General features: G+C 32.6%; 1 non-coding gene and 1 pseudogene across 1 annotated transcript; both read right to left on the bottom strand.

Moving 5' to 3' along the window:
* Positions 1-4,218: 4,218 nt before the first annotated feature.
* TRNAD-GUC (transfer RNA aspartic acid (anticodon GUC)) lies at positions 4,219-4,290 on the bottom strand. Its single transcript has one exon. It is a non-coding gene; the product is annotated as a tRNA-Asp (tRNA).
* A 2,190-nt stretch (positions 4,291-6,480) lies between these two features.
* On the bottom strand, positions 6,481-7,240 carry LOC121217971 (kiwellin-1-like; annotated as a pseudogene).
* Positions 7,241-13,401: the final 6,161 nt, after the last annotated feature.

The raw sequence follows: 13,401 nt of genomic DNA, 5'->3' as shown, positions 1-13,401 counted from the left end.
GCTACACACCACGAGTTCCCCAGAACCCGTTTGCCAAACTCTAATGTATGTGAGCAAAGCTCAATGTGGTAAAACCACCAATAATCAATAATGCATTGAAACTGCCAAATAAATAATGCGATATAATTGCCAATCCCTTCGGTACTCCAACAGCAGTGCACTGACTACAAATATATGCGGGCTTATTATGCTGTCGGTACTCCGCGGAACTCCTCCGTCAACCACAAAATCCCATCCCAATGCACATGCAATATGTCATACAAATTCATACATAATCATATTTCAATACTTTTTACATTTATTCGACATGTTCAACATGTCCTCAATAATCACGTACTTTCAGTAAAAGGAAGCAATGTTCCAATTTTCAAATTACCATTCAGATGGTATCTATCAATAGCGTTCAATTCACATACTTTACGAATTTCACTGTGTAGCAATAGCCACCTCACGTATATATATCATAGTAATATTTCATGCATTTAAATCATGCATAAACCTAATATCTCAACATTTCGTACCATTCAATCAAACATTCTCATATCACGTAATATAATTATACATAACAATCTCAATTACACATTCATATAGTCAAGCTAGCAATGTTGCCAACACAACAATCTTTTAAGGCTCGAAAAGCACCTGGTTCGGGCACTCACAAAACTAAAATTTTGGCTATTAACTCAAACCAATAAGAAAGTTAATTTATCAAATATAGCATGAAATTTATCATTATCAAACAAATTTTACAAGTTTATGACCCACACCTTATTTTTCGCTTTCTCGTAACACCATAGTGAATCTTCCAATTTTCCTTAATAAAACTTTATACGATCCTAAACCAAAATTCAGTCTAAATTCAATCAATTTACCATTTAACCAACTTTGAATTACTCACTTATGGGTTCAAACCAATTTTCAAATTAATAACTATTTTATGAATTCAAACTAGTTCGATTGCTTACAATGTATCTATGCAAACTGTACGTATGATCGTTCTTCGGCTTTACGGTTGATTCGGGGTGTTTGGGTCAGCACCTAATTCAATAATATACTGGAAAATAAGTAGCTAATAATGATTAAATTCCTTCACTTAATCAACCAATAACCTTTACCGTACAACTACGTCGAAACAACAATTAATTTTACACTTAATTGCACTTACGCTTCCCGATTTGTGAGTTTCGAATGCCCAAACAATCAAGAACATTTTCCCCCAATTGACATGAGTTTAATAGTTTATTATGAGGGTTCAAGTACTCAAATTATGCCTAGAATTAAATGGGAAAGGTTCAAGAGACAAAATAGCCCCCTATTCTACACATATGCCCACGCAAGACCACCTATGGTGGTCGAAATTGGGGCTGAATTTTAAAATGTTCTGAGACCTCATTAAAATCTGGAAAAATACCTTTGAAAATATTTAAAGTCTCCCAGATTCAAGATTTAGAAATTTTGATTTTTAATTGACAAAATTAACAAAGAAATTGAGGAGAAAAGAGATCTTACCCAAGTTTGTTGAGAGAAATGACAATGACACCTTCTTGGCAATGTTTGGGATCAATTTTGGAGTTCAATATTTCAAATTTAGGGCTGATTTATTTGGGGGGAAATTGAAGCAATATAGTAAAGGATATGATGCACAATCTTGATGCAAAAAGAAGAAGAAGAAGATGGTAAAAGGGGAGATGTAGGCAACGGCAACAATGGAGGGAAAAGGGAGAAGAAAAAATATAAAAATGAAGAGAGGGAGAAGGGGGTAGGGACGGCTAAGGTAGAGGAAAAAAGGATTCAAAGGCTGATTATTTTGATAAAAAATGCATTTATACCTAAGTTTATTAGGGGTGGGTGGAAACACATAAAAAAGAAGAAGATAATTTACAAAAATCAATTGATTTTGTAAGAGTTGAGACTTAAACTTGAGACCTCCAACTAAATTTCATGCTTTTACATTAAATAACTAACCATTGAGTTAATTCCTTATTTTTTGATATATTTCTACATTTTTGTGGAGCTAAATCTGGGATGTTACACGAAGGAAATTTGAAGGGGAGATTGAGTGAAATTGGCAGGGGGAAGAGTTTTTAAGGGTTTAGAATGAATGTTTTCGAAAAATAGGAGAAGGTTTAAGATTTTGGATTATTTAGAGGCTTTAAGCCTCCAAAGCGCACGGGTTGCGATATCTGGAATCGGGTATCACGTGACCCAAGTTGGATATCGTGATATCCCCTATTTCGATCCCTGATCTTCGTGTCTGCCTTAGGTGTCACGATACCACTGTGTAAATAAAAAAAATTACTTTTGAAATTTCAAGGGTATTGCGATATCAGGAGGTGGATATTGTGATACCACTGAAGATTTTTGGTCCCTCTCGAAACTGTCCAGAAAGTCACAATATGCCCCATTGGATATCGCAATTTCACTGAACTAATCCCTAAAAACATGAGAAAATCATCAATTTTCATCTCAATCATAAAAAATCCGACCTACCAAGTCTAAAATTAAACTAATACAATTTAAAATCCAAATCTAAATGTAGGAAATAAATGGAATCCATGCTCAAAAGATCTAATTATTTACAAATCCATGTTCAATCGCCACAAGCGGTCAATAACACCACCAAAATGGGGTTTCATCGGTGTCCTCGACACTCGAACACGTCTTTTGTTCAACGCGGGACTTGAGCCTCTTGAGATTCGTACCTTCTTCCTTATCCTTAATCGTTTGCGGATACTCTTGCGTCGGCCGCTAACACCTAAAAAATCACACCATTCCATGAAAGTTGCAAATTCGTTAGCATGATAATCTTTTGTCTCAATCACTGGGCACTTATACTCTTGTGATGGTAAAGCGGGAACATATAATATTGTTTTAATTCGCCGAAAAAAGATATGTTAGACCAAAAGTAAAATTTTTTTCCGTAATTTGGAAATTTGCATATAAAAATATTTAGCGCGAAAATTAGATTTGGGCAAAAAATTTAACTCATATAAATTATAGAAGAGGTAAGACTGGCCTAACTGAGCCAAACCCAACTCAATTTTTAGTTCTGTAGTGTATTATATAATTTATATCATATAAAAATTAAATTTGTAATACTATACAATACTATAAATAAATATTAAAATATGTTGTCTTTAAAATTAAAAAAAAAAACTGCAACGCCCCAAGTTTCTTAATATATGAATTTTTTATTGTGTAAAGTAAATCCATTTGGCTCAATGGCTAAGTGTTCTAGATGTGTGTTTGAGATCTTGCTTATGTTTCCTTCTACTTAAATTTTTGTTATTTTTATCCCTATATCCAGCTAGTCATATCTAGTTTATTTGTAATGTTTGTTTAATTGTTAACAAGAATGAGGGTGTTAGTATAGTGGTAAGGTCTTAGGTTACCCTTAGTTTCCAAGTTTGAATCTTGTTTTGTACAAAAGTGAAATTATTTGTGCTCCTCGCGCATGAGTACCATGACATCGTGCACCTTGCGTACTCATTATCTTATCTACAATTTCAGAATTTTATGAATTAGCTTAAGTTTAATGAAAAATCCCAAATCTAGAGTTTTATTAGAGTTTAGAGAATGTTTGATTTGCTACCGTCTCTAGAGGTAAACAGTTTTACTAAAGTAACTAATGTAAAAGTATCTAAAGCGTATCTAAAGTTTGAAGTTTCTTACTTGAATCGGCGCCAAAGTCTTGGTTTCACTTTACGAAAATTAAAATATCAGTTTTCATAAAAAATCGGAATAATTCAAAAAAGTTTTTAAACATTTTGAACCCAAAATTTCACAGCCTGAGTTTTAAACATTTATTTTTTGATTACGTGTCAGGCTCTGGTTGACTCAGACAACTATTTTAAACGGCAATTCACGGAAGGAACGATAGTGTTAACATAATGAAAGTTCAAATGACACTTCTGAGAAAAAAAGAAAAGTTTTAAGTACATAAATTGAAAAAGCGTTATAGTTTGGAGACCATTATTTAGTTTAAGGCTTTTTTAGTAATTTCGTTCATCTTTTCTAGCAAATTTCTCTCATTTTCTTCCTTAATTGACACCAGTCATTGAAGTTAATTGAAACAGTTGAAAACATGAAATGAAGTTTTAAAAGTAAAACTCTGAATTAAGCTCAAACTGCTTTCACTGTTCCAAAAGGCTCCGAATAGACATTTAGGGAAGTTAAATTTTCATTCAAGTTTGACAAAAAAAAAAGGTCTTCTTAAAACGCCGTTGCCGGGGATCGAACCCGGGTCACCCGCGTGACAGGCGGGAATACTCACCACTATACTACAACGACTTGGTGATCAGGTTTTAAAATTCATTTTACTCTTTGGAACATGCCAAATTTGGTCGCAAAAGAAGCAAAGAAGAGACCGTAGATTAATCGGTCGTTTTAGTTTATTTAGAGTTCAACCTCAACATTTGTATATTATCTCCTTTGTTTGTTCTTCATGATCTATACAAAATAGGATGAAAAGTCATGACAAAACTGTGAAGTGCTAAAAAATTATGGTGGACCGCTAAAATTGATGACTTATGATACAGCTGATAATATGGTATTTTATCATTTACCCAAGTTTTGTAATGTATTTATCATTCAGAAGCATCTTTGTGGGAGGTTCCTGCAGGTTGGATTCACTTATTTATTTTTTATATATTATGGCAGCAATTTGTTGATAAAGATGAAATGGGTTGGTTTGGAGACAAGAGGCCTTATATTAGTTATACTTGTCAACAGAACATTTTATTGGCTGACGCCTAAATTGGAGGGATTTGAAGATGGTTACATTGTGCTTTTTCATTTTTCATATAATTTTGGCATACAAAATTATATTCTATACATATTTCAACACGTACTTCTTTGAAATAACTCTAAAAAAATATATTTGGTGTTTGAAATTTTATTAAATAAATATCTCTAAATTAGAATATTAGTTTTTCTATTAAATAAATATTATTTGTTTTCTACTAATTCAATCAAGATTCTCCCGTCTCTCCCTATAGATAGATGACACTGGTAGAGCTATAAACACAACAGTTCATGTAAGTTTTCAAGTTTATTAGTCCGCCAAAAAATAGTGAGAATTTATTTTCTAAGTATAAATTCTATTTTCTGAGAATAACAATTCCGTCGGCTTCTATTAAGAGAGAATTACTATCCTACTGAATGTAATAAATCGTTTCTGGTAAAAATCTCAGTCTCGCACTGCAACTGTTTGATTACACTCTCATTGAATTCATTCTTCAAATCATTAATGAATGATTCCCTTCCATAATCTTAATGTAAAAAATCAGAGAAAAATATGATGTATAACAAATGATGTGAAATACGATTAAAAGATATAAAGTAAAACTAAGAAAAAAATTTAAAATAGGAAAAAACAGGTTAAAAAACCTTAAACTTCCAATTATTTGATTTATAATTCTTTGTGTTGTTTCAGCATTAATGCTATTTAGAGGCTTGCATACATGCATAAAATGGAAGGAATAAAAGTGGACTTTGAATATTGATTATATTTGTATTTTTCTATTACCTTTTAGGTTGACATTAAAATGTATATATGTTTTATGGAATGTATTTATTAGATGTTTATTTACTAAATTTGGAAAAGTTGTGGAAAAAATAGGAGGGGAAATATTTGATACACTGCGACTAGAGATTTTAGACTCCGCCCGTAAGGTTAGGGGTTGACAAATGTCCTACAAGAATATAATAAAATATTTAAAAAAACATTTTAAAAAAAAAGAAACACATAACAATTTTTTAAGGTTGCTTGTGGAATAAAAAAAAATATTTCGCCAATGTACCAAATACTAACCCATAATATACACCTAAATTTTTTTTTGATAAATTAAGGCAACCATGAACTAGCAGTGTTAGTTCTTACCAGAAACATGTTACCTAGTTCTCGTAGGATGAGACCCGCAAGTCATGACCTATGAAAACATGGAAGAGTAACAGTTAAAAAGACAATGAACTTTATACCCATATGCCATTTGATTTATGGATATAAGCTCCCTGGTTGTTGAGATTATTCATGCTGGAGCTCTACTCAAAATTCATTGCTTGAAATATGGCTCCAATTTGGTCGAATATTATTCTAGACGCTCCAACTCGGCTCGTGGTAAAATCAAACTATTTAAGCTTGGTTAGAAAAAGTATTTACATATTCGAGCTTAAATTTGAACCCGTTTCGTATACGACATAGTAATCTAATATTAAAAATATTGAAAATGTATTATTAATAAAAAAAACTCGATCGAGCTCGCGAGCTGCTCAAATCAAGTAATAAGGTACTCAAACATGGCTCACTTGATAACTCAAGCTGCGCATGCTTGAAACGATTTCGAATTTCTTTCGAATAACATGCGAGCACAAGTGCCTTGTTTATACCCCTATCGAACGCCTACCAAATCCAACACTCATCTGATTTCGAGAATCCACTAAGAATTTCTCCAATTAAGAAGTAAGGATAGAGCAGATAATGAAGATTTAAAACATAGTTTATGGCTCAAAATACATAATATATACATAAATTTTACATTAATAGTAACATAAATGTTAACTAAGACGCACAAGAAATCTTTACTCTAGTACATACATTATAAATAAAAATATGGATCAAGTGATTAATCAGTATCAGACCAGTAGATATCCATCCCGCCCCAGTCGCTCTCAGGCACTCCAAGAGCCTTCCAAATGCTTTCGAGGCATCAACAATGTTGTTAGGGCAAGGGGGCTGATAATCATGGTCCGAATCGCATCCCATAGTAGAATCGCATTCATCCACAACTTTAGCCCTCACAGATCTTCCATTGCCATGGATGTTGATATAATTCAAACACCTCTTTCCGTTGTTATACCACCCTGTAGAAAGTGCCACCACAGGGTCATCATCGGAGTGGTACTGGTTGTCACATTCAGATGGTGCACCACCGTCTCCATCTGGCTCAAAGCTGTTAAGCGTCAGTGTTGCTTTCGTTTGGCTTGATACAGGGGGTGAACATTTGTATGTCGTGTACCACTTGCCATCCTTGCAACAATCAGAATCATTTTCCTGGTTGCATTGCCCTGGTGGAGGGGTTTTCCCTTTGATCTTGCCACTAGGGCTGCACGTCTGTGCTTCAACACTAAGAAAAAGAAGAAGAATGCAAAGGAGAGGAAAGACAGTCGAACAAATTACTTGCTTCTTCATTTTTATCTTCTTTAAGTCACTTCTGTTTAGATGTTTTAGTGCAGAAAACTTCAAGTGGTAAAAGCAATATATAGAGATCTTAGCAATGAGTAATTTAAAATATTGGTCTTTCACTATGAAAATTTATGATGGACTGAAGCTGATAAAATTGTATTTTATCATTTACCCAAATTTTGTAATATATTTATCATTCAGAAGCATCTATGTGGGAGGTTCCTGCAGGTTTGGTTCACTTTTAGTTTATTTTTCTTAAAATTTCTTATGGCAGCTATTTGTTGATGAAGATCAAAGGGGCTTTAGATTATACTTGTCAGCAAATCATTTTACTGGCTGATGCCTAAATTGGATGGATTTGAAGATGGTTACACTTAGCTTTTCATTTTCCATAAGAGTTTTGCAATGAAAATTATTTTCTATACATACATTACACGTATACTTCTTTACAATATTTATATATTGTAGTGTTAGAATTTCTGTCTCAAATTCCGTTCACAGGAAAGAACCAAGGCGAAAGAGCCAAAGGAGGAGCGATAAGTATATAAACCTTGACAAAGTAACTTTCCTAGTTAAAGCAGCAGCATATAATATTGTTTTAATTGGCAGACCAGAATTTGAAATTTGGTCCGAAATGTGCATGTAAAAATATTAAGCACCAAAATTAGATTTGGGTAAAAAATTTAACTCAATAATTTCTGGACCAGAAACCCAATTCAACTTTTAGTTTTATAATATATTATATAATTTATTTCATATAAAAATTTAATTTATAATTGTATACAATTCTATAGTATAAACATTAAAATATGTTGTCTTTAATATTAAAATAAAATCATTTTAAAACGTTAAATAAAAATAAAATATTTTTTTGTCAAACAATTTGCATACTAAAACATACTCGAATTTAGTTTTTGATTACGTGTCAGGCTCTGGTTGACTCAGACAATTATTTCAAACGGCAATCCACGGAAGGACCAATAATGTTAACATAATGAAAGTTCAAGTAGAACTTCTGACAAAAAAGGAAAATTGTGAAGTACACATATTGAAAAAGCGCTACAATTTGGGGACCATTTTTTATTTTAAGGCTTTTTAGTAGGATGAAATTCTCTAAGAACGGCATCTGTGTCAACATTTGTGAAATTGTTCAAGTCAAGAGACAATCTGTCGTCTCTTTCATAGCACTGTACGCCATAGTACTTGCAAATGGCGGCACAAGAAATATCAATGTTAGCATGCCTGACGTATACTCGGTCATACGTACCAATTTTTAAATTGGATTAAAACTCTAGCACAACATGTAATACCCTAAACCCGGCCTAAATGTCCAGACCAAGTCCAGTGAGTTACATTGTCGGTATTAGGAAAACTGCATTTATAAACACAGCCAAAATGAAATCATTCAACATTTTATAACTAACACAAAAATTAACTAACTATTATTCTTCCCAACCATCATACTATCAGAGAAAGCTAAGATTACTAATGGTAAGATTTAAAGTAAAGATAATCGAAAGCTTGAGAGCCACCTGAAATCCAATTAACAACGAAATGAGTTGTGAACCCAATGCATAAAAGATGTACATTCAATTAAAGTAGATTTATAAGATAATTCTCAAATCCTAAGATTCAGCTAGATAATAGAAGCAATTCTAGTTTCAGGTATAGAACAGATCAGATACATATGCAGTTTTTCCTAGCCCCATCTGCTACACACCATCTCCGATCATCCCAACACACCATTAAAGGCGTTTAATGCCCAACCAACCCTGTCAAAACCATTTTTTTGAAAACAAAAATTAGTAGTCGACTTAAAAATAAAAATTAGAGTCGCTACCGATCTTTTATTGATGTGTGATTGGACCACTTTGAAAACAATTATAGGTCTACGAACTTTGAGAAAATAGGCTCGGGAGTCAATTACGCACGAGGACGGGTTAGCACATTTATAACACCCAATATTGGTACCGAATTGATTGTTTAATTTCTTAGTGTCAAAAATTTGAAATGATTTCAAAATACAATCCTTTTAACTTGGAATAAATTGAATTACATGATAAGACACTCTTATTTCAAAGAAATAAAATGCCAAACCTAGTGAGTTAGGGCGCAACATTTTTAATCTTCAAAATTAAGTTTATCTTTTAACTCTTTAAAACCTATGCATTTTGAGAAGGATATCTGGTTATTTGGGTCAAATGAAAAATCAAAACCCAGTAAGTTAGGGTTCAATTTCCCAAAATTCCTAAATACCGAATATTTTTTTATTATAACACTCTAGAATAACGTATTTTTATTTATTAATTATATATTTATTCTGAGTATGATCCTGCTAATTTGAGCTATTTATGATCTTTTATCTCATAGGGACTAAATTTGAGGCAAAAGTAAAATTAAGGGCCAAAAGCGTGAATTTAGAGATAAAATGGGCCAATGTGCGACACAAGGAAAAGTTGGTGCCAAAAGTGCAAGCATGGAGGACAAGAGGGTTTAAATGCAAAAAGAAGAGATTTTATTCTATTAAACTCTATTTCAATTATATTAGGATAATTAATATTGAAATAATTATTAAGGATTATTTTTAGGATTTCATTTTATTTATCTTTATTTATCTTCAATTAAATGTATTTATTTTTTAGGAATTTAAGTAGGATTAGACTATCTCCCCTAGCACTATAAATAGGGGGTGAAATGACTCAAAAGAGATCCATCTTTTATTTTTTTTCTGTAAACACTCTCTCCTCAAAAGTCTAGGCTTTTGTTCTTCTCATATTTCTTTTCTATAAAATCTCCATTTTTATTTTATTTATTTTCTTTTCCACCACAACCATGAGCCACTAAACCCATCTAGCCAAAAGTTGTCAAAAATCCCCAAAAGGGCTCATGAGGCTTAGAATCCGTACTTAGCCTTCTCAACGAGTATTCATCGTTTCTCCATACTATGGGGCTGACGCTTCCGTCCATGTCCCTTAAGAAGTAAGCTTTTCAACGTATGCAAAGGCGGCCACTTTTTATGTTTTGGGAAGGTTGCACAGTTGGTTCGTTAGCTTACTGCGTCAGAGGTTGGCGAGCCCAAGAGACAAAATGGCGTGGGATTCGCAGTTGAGAATCGTTGATCTAGCATAAGACGATCCCACTGAAGCGATTGTTGGCTAGAGTCAGGTTCCACCAAATCATAAGTCTAAATCCTTGGAGCTAGTGGTTGGAGGCTGGAATCTCCCATAAGAATTTCCTTTCTCTCAATTCTATTTTTAATTTCTCAAATTTTCGATTCAATATTCTTAATTATGTTTTTTTTTAATTTTTTGTTTCCAGATCCAAACCTTTAATTCTGTTTTTTTTATTTTCAGGAACGCAGGCTTCTTAGGCAAGATTCTGTCTGAGATTTCACAGAACAAGATATTGTGCAAATCCAGTCCCTGTGGATTTGACCCTACTTCCCTTTTACTATTCTTTTTCATTATTTACTAGGGATAGGATATTTTTGGTGCTTTCAACGACCGCATCAAATTTTGGCGCCATTGACGGGGACTGGCAACGTATTAATCTTGTTTTTTGTTTCTTATGACCAGATCTGCTCCAGGTACTCTTGCGTTCGATTCAAAAATTGAGAAGACTGCTAGAACCAATCGCATCCCATAGTATTTCAAAATTCTTAAATAACAAATACTGCATTTATTTTTAAAAGTCCTTAGTTCGAGGTAGTAAAACGTCATATCCAGTGAGTTAGGATCCAACATTTTAAAATCCCGAAAGGCTTTATTTCAAAATTATATGGTTTTATTATAAAATAAATACTTGGCTATCTAAATTCATCGAAAATAATTGAAGCCAGTAAGTTAGGGCATAATTCTCTCGAGAATCGTGAACACCGAGCATTTTGAAAATTTACGAAATAGAATGATTTAATGCCTGAATGAAACATAATCTTTTAAATCATGTAATGTGATTGAATGATAGTGTATATCCCGAGATGATAATTTGTGAAATAAAATGCTCGCTAATGGACAATAAATAAACAAATTATATAAATAAACAAAATAATCTCGCATCATATTGACAATCTTAAGCTAATGGATTAAAAGCTAATTTTAAAAGAAACACCATGGTAAATAGCATAAATACAATATAACAAGTTTTATGATATAGAAAAATGAATAGCAGGAAAGAAAGGAAATTAGAATCAAATAAATTATATATTAAAATAAACGGAGTAAAAAAAATATTATATGAAATGTTAATATGTAAATGAACTTTAAAGTATACTAAAATAGGTATATTTTTTAAAGAAATAAATTAAATATATATAAAGATAGATTTAAACAAATATATGTATTAAACATGTCAACTAAAGAAATTAAGGCTAATGGTTATAATAATGCGAAAGTCATTATATAGAATAAATATAACTGTACACATATATAAAAAATGGTACCATATAAAAAACATTTTAATGCAAAATTTCAAAACATGGAAATATATATAAATATGAGAAATATCGCAAATTTTAGCAATGATATATATAATAATTTAAAAAACGATAATACTTGATGAAGATAATGATATATGATAATTTTAAAATATTTAATACATAAAGTAATTAAAAAATAATACACGAAAATAATTTGGAATAGATAATTTTCATAGTGAATTAAAATAACCTATAAAAAATTGATATAATAAGTAAAATAGAAAATAAAATAAAGCAATTTGAAGGTAAATCCTAAAATAAGAAATAAATTAAACTAAATAAAATGGATATATATATATATTAAAACAGACATTATATACAAAAATTTAAAATAAATAAGTAAAGCAATACACATAGTAAATTACAATGTAATGTATATTAAAGCAATTTAAGGTAAAGTTCAAGGACTAGATCAAAATCAAAACAAATCTAGAAGGTAACAAACAGAATTAAAATAAAGGGATGGGCCAAGGAGCAGCACGCAGGAAACATGGGGGATCATATCGGAAATATTCCGCCTCCCAAACTGCAACGCAGCGACAGAGACCAAAATGAAAGAACTCAAAACAAACACGGTGAATTTAAAAGAATAACAGATGAAATTGAAGTAGAGAGATAAAATCAAGGGATGAACGCGCGGATCTAATCTTGTTCCGGTTGGTCATCGGGTCTCTCCCCTAATACGATGTCGTTTTGAAACCATAGAAGCAGGTTAAAACGGCGTCGTCGAGCAATTTGTATAAAATTAAAAGAACTAGGACGACCTCAGGCCATTTGAGATGGCCGAAAACCTAGCTGCCAGTTGCTAGGAGACCCAACCCTCTCTGGCCTTTCGATCTCCGCCAGACTCCGATTACAACGGAGTAAGCGAAGATCCAGCCACCAGGTAAGTCCCTTGTTTCCTTTCTTTTCTTTTTTATGCGATTAATGAAACCAGAAAGAAAGAACCCAGAAAACAACTGAAAGAAAAAAGAAAAATCACCTTCAAAAGACTCAGTCTTTTGCTTTTGATTGATTTTTTTTAATTTTCTGATACAATCTGTGTAAAAAACTTACAAAGGCTCTTCCTTTTGTTTTATAGCCGAAAAAAAAAAGAAAATAAAATCAAAATAAAAAATACAATCATCATTTTTCTTTTTGCTACACTGTTTTTGTGTCATTTGTAGGTATGGCGTACGGAGGTGCGTGGCGTGGAGGTGTGGTACGTAGCGGTGGTGCACGTGCGAGGGCAGAGGCTGGCTCTTAGTTGCTGCGGCACTAAAGCAATATGTGGCTAGGGTTTCTGGTTCTATTCTGGTGTTGGGTCGTATGGTAGTTGGGCTAGGGCTTGTATTTGGGTTTGTAATTGGGTTTGGGTTTCGTTAGCTGGGCTAGGTATTTTATTGGGCTATGTAAATGAACAGTCTAATACTTGGACTTTATTTATATTTTGGTTTTTTATATTATTTAACAGGCCCGGGCTAATTGGGCCTATTACAAACCCTACACACCATAAAGTATCTGTCTAACACGTTTACAAAGATGCAGACTAGCTGCTAGATTGAAATGCAACAAAGCACCATATTCATATATATGCATTGTGGCTTAGCCACTGATTCAGAGCAGATTACTTCCTCCTTCACAATATCCCAACCTATACAAATGCAGATTGCAAATATCAACGACATCTGTTTAGTCATTCCAATTCAATTCATAAATAGATAATACAGATCAGTATTATTAAGAGCCATCATTACACATGCAT

The sequence above is a fragment of the Gossypium hirsutum genome, chromosome D05 (genome assembly GCF_007990345.1).
Source record: "Gossypium hirsutum isolate 1008001.06 chromosome D05, Gossypium_hirsutum_v2.1, whole genome shotgun sequence".
In the NCBI taxonomy this organism is placed as follows: domain Eukaryota; kingdom Viridiplantae; phylum Streptophyta; class Magnoliopsida; order Malvales; family Malvaceae; genus Gossypium; species Gossypium hirsutum.
The sequence above is the reverse complement of the archived record's forward strand: the minus strand, read 5'-3'. Positions and strand labels throughout refer to the sequence as shown.